The 13,295-nt window shown below is 36.9% G+C and overlaps 1 long non-coding RNA gene across 2 annotated transcripts; it reads left to right on the top strand.

Moving 5' to 3' along the window:
• The first annotated feature begins 689 nt into the window (after positions 1 to 689).
• Positions 690 to 12,290, top strand: LOC144073723 (uncharacterized). 2 transcript variants are annotated; one of them, XR_013300163.1, is made up of 3 exons: positions 690 to 955; positions 2,593 to 2,681; positions 12,075 to 12,290. It is a non-coding gene; the product is annotated as an uncharacterized LOC144073723 (long non-coding RNA). The 2 variants fall into 2 exon arrangements; XR_013300164.1 differs by lacking the exon at positions 12,075 to 12,290 and adding an exon at positions 2,769 to 2,855.
• Positions 12,291 to 13,295: the final 1,005 nt, after the last annotated feature.

A 13,295-nucleotide genomic window follows, 5' to 3' on the forward strand; every position in this document is an offset into this window, starting at 1 on the left:
CTGGACACGTCAAGAGCCTATCAAACTGCCCCTCACATTCGACCCCTGGGTGAGACAGGAAGGGCCTGCTTTGTTTGTAGCAATTGCGTCCTGTGTGCAGGGCCGTAATGAAGTGACCTGAAATAATGGAAAGCCCTGGGCCCCACACAGATGATTTTTGCTGGGATAAGAGCGGGGATCCTGATTCAGAGTCACAGTTCATTTCATTTTTCGCCTCTGATGAGATCTCCTTTGTTATCTGATAAAATTGAACAGCCATTACCGGCAGAGGCTCAGGCTGGCCAAGCGGTAAGGTGCTGCCGACTGCTCCTAACAGAAATCCTATACACTCCACTTTGTCAGCAGTTTTGAATTTATTGGTACTGGAGGTTGAGCCACATGATGGGAGTAATCTTGGCCCAACCAAGATTGACACATTATTTCAGAAATCAATATTTACAATTTACTTCTTTCAAAGTTCATTCTACAAGACGATTCCATATTATCCGTTCTAAATAAGCTGATCATATCTCTCCCTACTCTTGGAATGGCCTTTCCAAAATGTGAATTTTTGGTTGGGGAAAAAAAATCAATATCACTATTGTTGGCTTTAATCTGCCCTTTGATGACAATAAATCTTTATCTTTTTATAAGCAAACGGCTGGAGACCAGTGACACCATTTCCTCCCAGAACAAAGCCACTCGCTTCGAGTGGATGCCAGCAGATACATGGGGTCCTAATGTGGCTGGACACGCCACAGACGGGTCATTAATCAGAGACTGTGACAGCCACCTCTACCTCAAACCAGCCCCAACTTCAGACCCGAGACAAGCCCACTCAACTCCTTCCCCATAGGAGGCCATGCGGCGAGCAGAGAGACAACGGTAGAAGAAGAGTGAATGGGCACTGGGAAAACCGGGTCGAAAGCAATGAGGAGGGACAAAGCCAGGCTATCAATGGAATCCCAGTGAAGGGGTGAGGATTTACTGATGACATATCTAAGAATCAGTGAGTGGAGACTGTAGTGGACTAAATCTGAGCAGTATGAGTTGATTCTCAGCAGATTGTTGATGGATACTGTAATCCAAACCATTGGGCTGAGTTGAATAAATTCCCCAATCTGTCATTTGGTTCTTGTGCAAACAGTTAAACAGAGAAAGTACTCTTCTTTTGTGCATTTACATAATTTTCTGACAAGTTTTCTGAACTGCTTATCCTCACAAGTCACGGGGGTGCAGTATCTTATCCCAGCCAACTGCGGGCACCAGGTGGGGGACACCCTGAATCGATGGCCCGCCAATCGCAGGGCACAAGGAGACGGACAAGCATTCACAATCATACTCATATCTAGTGGCAATTTAAAGTGTTCAACCAGCCAACTTTGCATGTTTTTGAGATGTGGAAGGAAACCGGAGTATAAGGAGAAAACCCACATAAGCCAAGAAAGAATATGCAAACACCACTCAGTGAGGACTGACCTGAAATTGACACCTCGACCCCAGAAAGGTGAAACCAACTTTATTGGTTTCACTTTATCATAGACAACATATGCACATACAGTATAAGTGTTTCCTACGGACAACCATTCATGCTCACACTCATACCTAGCGGCAATTAGGAGTGTTGAACCAGTCTACAATGCATGTTTTTAAGATGTGGGAGGAAACCAGAGTATTCAGAGAAAACCCCTTACAGGCACATAGTCATTCATACATTTTCTGAACCGCTTTATCCTCACTAGGGCCACAGGGGGTGCTGGAGCCTATCCCAGCTGACTTCGGGCCAGAGGCAGAGGACACCCTCAACCGGTGGCCACCCGATCGCAGGGCACGGGGAGACAGACAACCATTCACTTTCACGCTCATACCTAGGGGCAATTTAGAGTGTCCAATCAGCCTACCATGCATGTTTTTTGGAATGTGGGAGTTAACCGGAGTACATGGGAAAAAAAACACAGGCCCTGGTAGAACATGAAAATTCCACAGAGGAAGACTGAAACCCACAACGCTGCCTTACAAATGTAATGAATTTATTACAGTGGGGTGCTGCTGGTTTTAGCGGAAACATGATTGGTTAAACTGTCTGTGCTGGATCAGTTGGAACAAAAACCAGGAAAGACCGTTTTGGAAACCCCTCCTCTAGACTAAACATGAGTTGTTTTTGCTTTTTTTATATGCTTATGTTCTCAGTGATTTTATGTTTATTTAATTTCTAGTTTAATTGTCTTTTCGGTATTTTGTACAGTTCTCTGAGATTTCGTGAAAACAATAAATGAAACATCTTGGATCGTGATTTTTGACTGGAGGCGAGTAACACATGCAGTAATCAAATATATATGCATTGGATTCCACTACTGGTTCCATTTTACTGTTTTGAACAGCAGTGGTACTTAGTTCTGCCTTGTAATTTCCCTTTGAAGCATGAGCATTGCATTATACAGATTCCACTTTCAGAAGTGTTGCTAGAATTTTCAACTTTGTTCCAGTTTTGCTTATGTTTTTTTCTTCTTTTCTGTTGTGGCTTTTAGTTTCATGTCAGCCTGTTTCATATCAATATTATGCAGACCATCCAAATTAGGTTTTTGAATGAACTTTTCAATTTTTTTCCCTCAGGTCTAAATAAGTTTTGCAGTTGAGGCAACATCATATGATCGTTGATGCAATAGCAGCAGAGGTCCATGACATTGACAAGAATGGCAAAGGTACACAGAAAGGCTTCAAATTATCAAAATAATTTATAATGTCACACACACCTTATCGGATTATTGGTCATGTTTTATGTTAAACAGGTTATTCTGTTTGGCAATATATACTTGCCATTGAACATAATTACGGCGTATATGTTGGAATCGGCTGTGTGAAGAAGTAATGCAAGGTGAAAAACTTCCAAAATGATGTTCAAATACATGAATGAAAGAAATATCTTTCCTTTTATTTTGCTTCAAAAAGGTCTTTGAATCATTTTACAGTGTAATTAAATTAAATATTTTAATGAAAGATTCAAATGTTTCCAACTATATTTGAATTCCAGGGAAATTGTCATGACACTGTTATAAAATGATTTGACAGTGTAATTACAGTTAATCATGTCTTATTGAAAGGTTCAAGTATCTCCATTTTATTTGAATTTGAGAGAAACAGTCATTATACTAGTATAAAATGATTTGGCAGTGTAATTACACTTAATGACATCTCAATGTAAGCGTAAAATCTTTCCACAATATTTGAATTACAGTAAAACAATCATGACACTCTTATATTATGATTTGAAAACATAATTACACTTAATGACAACATAATTAAAGGTTCAAATATTTCCACTTTATTCAAATTCAAGAAAAAACAGTCATGTCACATGTGTAAACTGATTTGGCCCTGTAGCTATACTTGATGACATCTCAATAAAAGATTTAAATATTTCCATTTCATTTAGATTTGAGGAAAACACTCATGACACCACTATGAACTGATTTGACAGTTATAATTCTGCATAATTACTTCTTATCAAAAAGTTCAAATTAGATCACGGAAGAACGAAAAATATGATCACATCACTCGAATTTTGCGGAGTCACACTCAAGTTGTGTCCTGTTAAATTGAATGTCTACACTACATTTAAAAAAAATACCCGATAACGTCCAAAATTGTCTAAATGGCACAAATTTAAGGAAATTTTCCCTCTTCCTTTCTATTTCCTTAGGGGTACAGCATCAGCAAGGTTGGTGGCAATAGTTATTGCCCAACCAAACTCTTTATTTTTTGCCTTTGGCACTGACATCTTTCTCCAAATCATGAGCTTTCTTCTTTGCTTTTTCTTCATTTTCTGCTAAAACTTTTTCCGGCAAGCCAATCACTTGTATTGCCCCTCTTTTTCACTGTAATCACATGCCTTAAGATTGGATATGTTTTCTACCGTGTGCGGTCGATTGGTCGCCGGTCTTTTGGTCGCTGGTCTTTTGGTCGCCCCGACCGCGACAACGGGCGACCAAATGACCGGCGACCAAAAGACCGGCGACCAAAAGACCGGCGACCAAAAGACCGGCGACCAAAAGACCGACGACCAAAAGACCGGCGACAAAACAAGGTAAAACAACACGGTCTACGCATTAATAAAAGCCAACAATGGCCATTAGCAGTTTCACTGAGCCGACGTGTGAGTGTAAAAGAGTTTCTATGTACATACCTTGTCCGTTACCGGACGATTCGCCGGCAAATCGTCCGAGTACCTGCGTTGTCCCTTTAAGAAGCTACGTCAGTCAGGGTCTTAACAAGTTCTCCAACAAAAAACAATAAAAGTCCGGGAAATTTGGAGCTTTTCTTTAGCCTAATAATTACTAGGGCATTAAGTATGACTAAATAGTAATTTGCGGTTTGTATTTAGGGAATTTGAGCAACGATTTAAATGGTAATTATCACTTACCTTCCAGGCGACCAAAAGACCGGCGACCAAAAGATCGGCGACCAAAAGACCGGTGACCAATCGACCGTGTACCGTTTTCTACATGATTGTTGAATGGCTCGTTTGAATGAACTCAATCAACTCGTGGAAAAAAATAGGCATGCACCTTTCTGATTAAAAATGTTGGATGATGACGGTGACCTGACGGTACTAATCCAAAACAATCAACTTTTAGACTTAACTTGAAGTTGACTCCTGCTAACTTCACAAAAGTGGTGCGATTTTGGTAGGTGCAAAGGCACTTTTAGTCATGTTATACAAACAAAATAATAGGTCGAATTTCATGTTAAACTACTGCAACTTATATACCATATCAAGATGCCAAACAAACCATTCCAGTCAGCTTGATTCTAATTCCAAAGACTCCCTGGTTTACCGGTCACAGTTTTATTGAGACGAAGGAAAGCCGTAAGAAGACATATTAACATTGATCATCACATGTGAACCCTCAGAGGTACAACCAGATGCAGTTAAGGGAGAAATAACCAATCACAACTTGGGCTTCACTGAAAACCTTAACATGATTTGCAGCCCAAGTTAGAGCCCAGTGTGCATGTGTGTTATCCAATTTTCAGTGTTCTTTGGGATTGAAGTGATGTTCCAAATGATCTTATGGGCACAACTAATGCAGTTTCAATTGATCACAGGTTTGAAGAAAGACCATTTTCTCATTGTCTACTGGGTGCCTGAGGACAGCATAGGCAAAATGTATAAATGTAGTTCACATTTTAAAGAATATGAGTACAGAGATCTTTTTTGTAAATGCTCAAATGAGATTGTACGCATCTCTCCTTTTACAGAAAGCCCTTCTTTCTGGTATATAAAGCCCACTCCTCGGTAAACCCCAGCAGATCAAATAAAATACTGCACTCCTCTGTATTGACTGAGTGAAATGAAATAATCTATGATGCATGAACAAGCTCTAAACGAAATAATAATGTCCTTTGCGGTGAAAAACGAATTGCCGGTACAGTAATTGAGCAGATTTATTTCCACCCTCTAGAAAATAGGAGGAGAGTGAGGCAGCGGTAGTCTGCTGAAAACTGCCCCGCTATTTTATTTAATCTCATATTGGAGGAATTATTGGCTGGTAATCTATTGTTAAACACCATTTAGGGTGATGGATTGAGGGGGCGTTCAGCTCCCCTCCGCACGCAATCAATTCATATCTCATTAGCACGTATTATTTATGATTCTCATAATATCCCAGCGGGGACAAGGCTGGGGGTAAGTTGGCTCCACTGGAGGCCTCAGCTGTTGCTCAAATGAAATATGCCACATTGTATCGGATGACTCAATCATATATAGAATATAAATATCATTGGGAGTCAGCTATTGACTTATTTCTGCCCAGTCCATAAAATAAGAGATGATTTAGGATGATTGCATCCATCTGCTCATTTAAAACGTAAAGAAAAGGGAAAATATGTGTTTGGTCCACTATAATACAATCACTATGACAAATATATAAAAATAAAATAAATACATTAGAGCTTTGATCAGCTATAAAAAGGCCCTCGCAGTCCTGGCCAAATGGTGTACTTGCACGTAAGGGTTATGGCGTACATGGGATTATTGCCTGTTAGGAGTTTCAGTAAATTTTTTAAAATATATTATTATTTTAGCTGAAGTTAAATCAGCTTGTTTTGCAACATTGAAACATTATCTTTAAGTGTCAAAAAGACAACTTTGCTGGAAATTCAAGTTCATGTTTAATCTCTTAACCCTCTGAAGAATATGTGTAGTTGATTGGAACAAAACCGCTACAAGGGGGAACCTAGCATTAACATTTTGAGCCAAATCTACCATGTGAAGGAAGGAACTGAACAGGTGAATTAATACTAAAAAGTTGAATTATATTTCATCGTGTTGGTGCCTATTTTTCAATGAATTAAGAATCTAATGCATTAATACATTGAATGGAGTTTTCTAGTTGATTACCATTCGTGTCAAAACTTGGATTTGGGACTGCAATATTTTCTTTTTCCTAAATTAAAAATTGACAACCGACAATGGACAGATTAGAGCATAAAGCATTTACCGTATATAAAAATGTCAATGAATGCCTTTAAGCCTTTAAAACCAAATAGGTATGTACAATGTTTGTGTTTTAGTTGTCTGATAATAACAGTTTGAGCATTGATGGGTAAAATGGTTCCTACAAGTACCATTGATGCAATAAAGAGAAAAGTCGGCTTGGAGAAAATGTGCTGATGAGTTGCAAAAGCATGATTACACAGGATGTTCCAAAGGCCATGTATTGAACTAATGTACAATATGTATAGACCAAAAAAATTAAAAAATACGATTTTTTTTTAAACTAAAATATCAAATATTCACATGTAAAATTGAATGAATAAGAAATCCACCCTAACAAATATATCAGTGTGTGCTTGGTTAAATGGGAATTCTTGCGATGTTCTAAAAATGAAATAAGGCACATGGATTTTTCTCCCCCTGCAACACACTTGAGAGGTCTTACAACTGAGATCTGTGATCAATATCCAGGACAGGAGCATGCTGAGCTGCATGAGCTTTTCCTCTGTTCATTGAGCCAGCGCTGAAAAGGAAAAGTGTCATATTGTGATCTTTATCCAGTAATCGTCCTGACACAGAGTCAAGTGATATATATGTCCGCTCGTTTGCTCCGAGGCTCAATGGCTGTCCACAAAGTGTGGTGCAGCTAACATCTGAGCTGCTGAGCTCTGGCAATAGTTGGCAAAAGAAAAAGCTCCAGAGCCAGAAGAAGAATGAGAAAAGCCAATTATAAACGAGTTGTGTTCAGTTGTAACAAATCAATCAAGAAATGGATGAAAACTGATAAGTTTTAGAAGCAGTCAATGTTTATTTCCTGAATCAAAGTGGAACAAGATGTTCAGAAAAGTCGATGCATGACCTAGTATTTCAAAGTCAGAAAAGAACCCATGCCCATTTATTGTATTAAGGAACCAACTAGTTCAAAGCCACCTTAAAAAAAAAAAAAAGTGTTTATTTGCATGCAATGTTGGGTTTGGCTGCATTTGCTTTTTATAATGCAATTAATCATAAATACTAGTCACAATATCATTTCAGCTAACAAAACAATTGTTAAGTAATGAATACCATTTCAGCTGCGAAAACTAATTGTACAAATCCAAAATCAGACCTATCCACACCTTCTCTTGTTCCATTTGGATTATTAAATTCTAATTATTAGATTATTAATATTAATATTATTAGATTATTAGATTAGAATACATTACATTAGATTAAACTTTATTATTCTTGTACTCGGGAAATTCACTTTGTTGCAGCCTGACGGCGCAGTTGAGAGGCAACATACAGAAGATAAATAATGTGATATTGTTCTTACAGTTTTTATCCCATGTGGGCTCTTATTTGGGTTTCACAAATGGCAATGCTTCATCGTGATAAATTTTCCAGTCAGATAGTATTGTTTAAAAATAGTTTCAAAAAGGCAATTTTCCTGCTTGCCACTACAACATTCAAGCAACAAATATCAGCCTTATTAGTTTAACCACACTACACAGTCAAGGTTTTTATTTGATCCAATATTGTATGGAAATGCCTCCCTGTCCTCGTTTTTTCTGAAAAAAATGAACTCTTATTCAATTAGTTTAATTTAATGGAGACTTTGTGAATAAAAATACAACAAAATGAGTTTTGGTCTTCAAGACACCTTTACACTTTCTCTCTTTAAAGTCAGTGTGTTCACTGCTTTTAAGTCAACTTGCACCTGCCTGCAGCAAAGTCAGGCGAGTCAACCTCTTCACCACAAGGCAGCCAGAAAAAGTCAAATCATTTTGATCAAAATACGATGGATCAACATGACAATAAATAAATCTACAATTATAAGCTCATATATATGATGACGCAATGCGATACAATATATGATAGAATATATGATACGATCGATATATGATATGATATATGATACAATATATGATACGATATATGATACGATATATGATACGATATATGATACGATATATGATACGATATATGATACGATATATGATACGATATATGATACGATATATGATACGATATATGATATGATACGATATATCATACGATATATGATACGGTATAGGATACGATATATATTACGATATATGTTACAATATATGATACGATATATGATATTATATGATATGATACGATATGATATGAAATGATTGATATATGATACGATACCATATATAATACATGGGTTTTGACTGGGTCGTTCTCCCACATTCCAAAAAAAGCCACACAATGATCCGAAATATTTCAGTTAAATCTCTGATATAAAAACAAAACTCATATAAACTTTTGTCTTAGAAATTGATCTGTTTGTCTCCTCGCCAAAGACAAATATTGTCATCTGGAAGGACAAAATGTGCCTATATTTCATTATACAAAGCTGACATCTACTGGCCAAATACTGGACATGCGGGCTGCAAATGAGCAGATATGAACATTAAAAACGATTAAATAAATATTTTATTCAGTAAGTGCAAACAAATTCTGCGTTAATGAAGCATTGAACATTATGATACCTTTGTTTATGATACTGAGTTTTATTTTGTCAATGAATAAAGCCATGACATTGATTATTTTTCAATGCTAAAACCTCAAGATATATTCACTGATATATTCTGTGAGTATGTATAGATATTTAAAGTTACCGTGCAATGTATTTTACTGTTGCATGCCATTACCCCTACAATTGAGAAGTATCTGCTGAGTAATTCATAAAGCCCCATTACTCCTTATGCATTTTTAATAGACTAGAAATTGCCTCTATGCCATGACATATAGCTATTTAATGAATATTTACAATCCAATTATTAATAGCGTGGTCAATCAATATTAACCACAAAAGATTCCACCACACTGTCCCAGTTTTCTGCAACTCTATCTAGCTATATTGACCATCTTTTATAAATTATTTGTAAAATTGTCTTTATTACTGTGAGTATACACCATTGTATACATGGACACTTTTCCAATCTCCAATCTAAAGGATGCTGCTATGTCACATGGGATACATAAAGAAATGCACTGTAAAGGACCACATAACTCTTTCTTTATTTTAAATAACTGTTGTACATTTTCTCATTGCCAACTTGAGAAAGAAAAGAATGTCGTATGGAGACTATAATAACAGAATAGAAAAAAGAAGGGAAAGTACATTTGGGCATTGAATGATTTTACTGTGAATGTGTGGGTGATGCAACATTCACATTCCCCCATAGGTGCATTAGTAACTGTCTGGTTAGGATATATTCATTTGACAAAAAAAGGGGGAAAAAATGGATTTGAAAACAAATTATGATGAAGATGAAGATATTTGTCTATTCTGTTCAATAATTTATTGCTTCAGAGTCAGAAATACACAAACAAAGTGATGTGTTTACCACTAAATAAGAAGTGCAATAACATTCATTTATTCATTTTCTGAACAGCTTATCCTCACAAGGGTCACAGGGGTGCTGGAGCTGACTTCGGGCATGAAGCGGGGGACACCCTGAATTGGTGGCCAGTCAATCACAGGGCATGAGGAGACAGACAACCATTCATGCTCACACTCATACGTAGGGGCAATTTACAGTGTTCAACCAGCATACACACATTTTTAGGAACAACATATACATTAGTATCATTCCTAGAAGAAATTCCAGCCCTCATAACTATGGCAACCTTAGGATCTGTAGCCGCATGTGGCTCTTAAGCGCTGCCTTAGTGGCCCCCGGTAGCTTTTTCAAAAATGCTTGAATATGGAGAAGAGAAAGATATATTTTTGTTTTAATATGGTTTCTGTATACACCATGTTCAACATTTTGGGTTGCCAACCCCTGGTATAGAGGAATCAATTATATGTGTATGTGTCCTTCTATACAAATAAGATTTAGATAATGTCATCTCATAAAACCCTCACAATAACTTAAATAATTTGTGTTGGGTCTTCTTTTCATTAAAATATTTTCACAGAGCTTCCTTGATTGACTTTTGAGAAGGATGCCTCATTTCTACAAGACACCTGTCTCTTATCGCCTTCTTATCTGTCAGGATCGAAGCATGCAGACTCTTGAATTACCTGCCTATACAATGTCATCTATTTGTCCCCCAAGATGGTGTAACCCAACCTTGAAATCAGAGCCACCTAAACTGAATAAATGAAACCCTAATAAAAAATTCTGCACTCCTTTGGATGGGTGTCAAAGAAGAAGGGTGAGCCATCCTGATTTGATTTTGTTTCCAAACCACATGATGCATTCAGACAATTAAAATTTCAGCAAGTCTTTCGCTGATAGCCTTTGGGTGAGTGCTGTTGGGCCGAGATGTGGTTTTAGATTTCTCGCGGTTCTGCTGACACTCTGAGGGGAGGTTATTTATTTTGGCTTGCTTCCATCCTTTCAAGAAAGCAGTGTTTCGACTAAGCATGTGTCTGCAGTCAGACAGCATGGCCAAATACTTAAAGGACAAGGGAAGAGAAGGCGCTGACTATGACATCTGGCCCTTTCGGTATGCTTACTGGGCACAATATTATAAAGTACACCAACACAACATTTATTCAAGGCTACAACAGAACTACAAAGCACATTTGACTAATTCCCATTACTTTTTACACCTTAAAACAGGTTGGTTCGCGGGCCGCTTTAACGTCAACTTGATTTTGCGTGGGCCGGACCATTTTAGTTATAATTTTTTTAAATAAATGGATTAAAAGAACTGGATTAAAATCCCTGAATATTCATTTTTTATAGATCTAAAACAATGTTTATTTTAGCTTTTTATTTTATTTTTAGATTTTACAAAATGATTTTTGAACTAAAAACACTTGAAAAAATTGATTTAAAAAATTGCAATTATTGATTTAAAAGGGGGAAAATCAGGAAATTTAATATACATCTATACTCTTCATTTTAATTTGATCCTAAACAGAAAGTCGGCACTCATGATTTACTTTCTCGGGCCACACAAAATGATCCGGCGGGCGAGATTTGGCCCCCGGGCCGCCACTTTGACAGATGTGCCTTAAAATGTCGACACACCTGATTCCTTCAGCGTTCTCCTTTAAATATACTACATAGTCTCAGTTTGAAGCAGAAAGTCTGCCTTTAAAACCTCTTAATTTCATTAAGAAATTCATTGTGCTTAATGTTTTGAGATAAAGAGATAAGAACTGTTTCATAGTCCCAAAATGTATCAACCTGAAGGGAGATCAAACTATAAGATACCAACATTTTTACTCAAGGAAAATATTTCCTGGCCGCTTGAGAACTTGTGACTTGAATTACACATGGAATTGTGCAGTACTATTGGTATTTAAAACAGTATGATACCCTTTTGACTGAACAAATTCAAAATGACATGAGTGCTCTTTCATTTGTGTGTCAGATGGAGTGTGCCCCTGAATGTCAATGACTGCTCAAATGTTCAAAGAGGCTTGCCTCAACTCACTTGTGAAAGTTTTCACTGCCAAATATGGCATGGCTGTGTACAGATAAAAGAAAATGAAGCAAAATGTGATTAAAATTAAGTCATCAAGTATGCTGCACAGCAACTCTGCATAGGGGATACTGCTGTCTTGGCCAATGGACAAGCAGATAGGGAAGTGCAGCAGTCCATGACACCCTTTTACCCACAGGGGTTCATCCAGGAGGAGAGTGACAACTGAGATGAGGTCATCGAAAAAAAGCCTTGGCATGATGTGCTTGAGAGCCGTGCCCAGCTGGAGGAGAATTGCCGATTTAGTGAGCAGTGAAGCCGAACAATTCCACTACAGGCAGTGCATAAGTCCCGGCACACAGAGAAGAGCCGTGAGTTGGAAAAAATAAATATATATGGTTCCACCATAAATAATGAAACCCAAATGACATTCTATACCTTCTGGCTTACTGTTCAGGGTTATTTTGTTTTTCTTATTACACGCCATTGGCTTTGTTTCTCATTGAATTGTAATCTGTGAATGGTGGAAACAGTCTTCAAAAGTAAAGTCAACATGAAATAAATAAATGAACACTCCTCAAGGATTAAATACTACTTTCTTTTAAGGATTTCTGAAATTACATTTGTTTGTGTTCATTCTGCTTAAGGCGAAGATAAAGTAATTGAAATTACATCAGTATTGTGCTTTTTGATATAACTAGAATATCTCTAATGATACCACAAATACACAACTAGTACGCCTTTTTTACATTCTGAATTGTTTTAGAATCTCTAAATGCATGTACTTGATTTTTTTATCCCTTATTTCAATTTTTGAATATAAATATCAATATTAAAATCGATGAAAAGCAAGAACAAACAGTGTTTTAAATTTGCTGACAATGGCATTTTCTTAAAAATACAATGCTGCTATCTAGTGGATACTTTTACACACTACAACGTATTGAATTAAATTTCATTTCATTTTCAGTACCGCGTATCCTCACAACAAGGGTCGCGTTATGGACATCTTTTTGGGGTCTCATAAATTACTTTCTAGCTACGTAATATGTCATGAAATCCTGTTAAAACGATTAAAATCATTTGAGTCAGAAGTACAATAGTATATAGTCGGTCTCCACAAGTTAATTGAGCGTTTGAATTTATTTATATTTTTTGCCAAATGTCGAAAACCAATTTATGACGTGAAATTTATGTTATGACGTGTAATCTTTTTTGTTTGTTTAATGTGCCCAAATTATTTTTAAATTGAGAGTTAGATAGAAAATATTGTGAGATGTATTTCTGTTTTTATACAAGATTGGTCATTGTAAATATTATATTCACTTACTTGAATATGTACATTGCATCGTGTATCGTTTATGTTCAGTCGATGATATCATGCAGACAAGCTGATGTATTTTGTACCACTGTATTAGTA

The sequence above is a fragment of the Stigmatopora argus genome, chromosome 4 (genome assembly GCF_051989625.1).
Source record: "Stigmatopora argus isolate UIUO_Sarg chromosome 4, RoL_Sarg_1.0, whole genome shotgun sequence".
Classification (NCBI taxonomy): domain Eukaryota; kingdom Metazoa; phylum Chordata; class Actinopteri; order Syngnathiformes; family Syngnathidae; genus Stigmatopora; species Stigmatopora argus.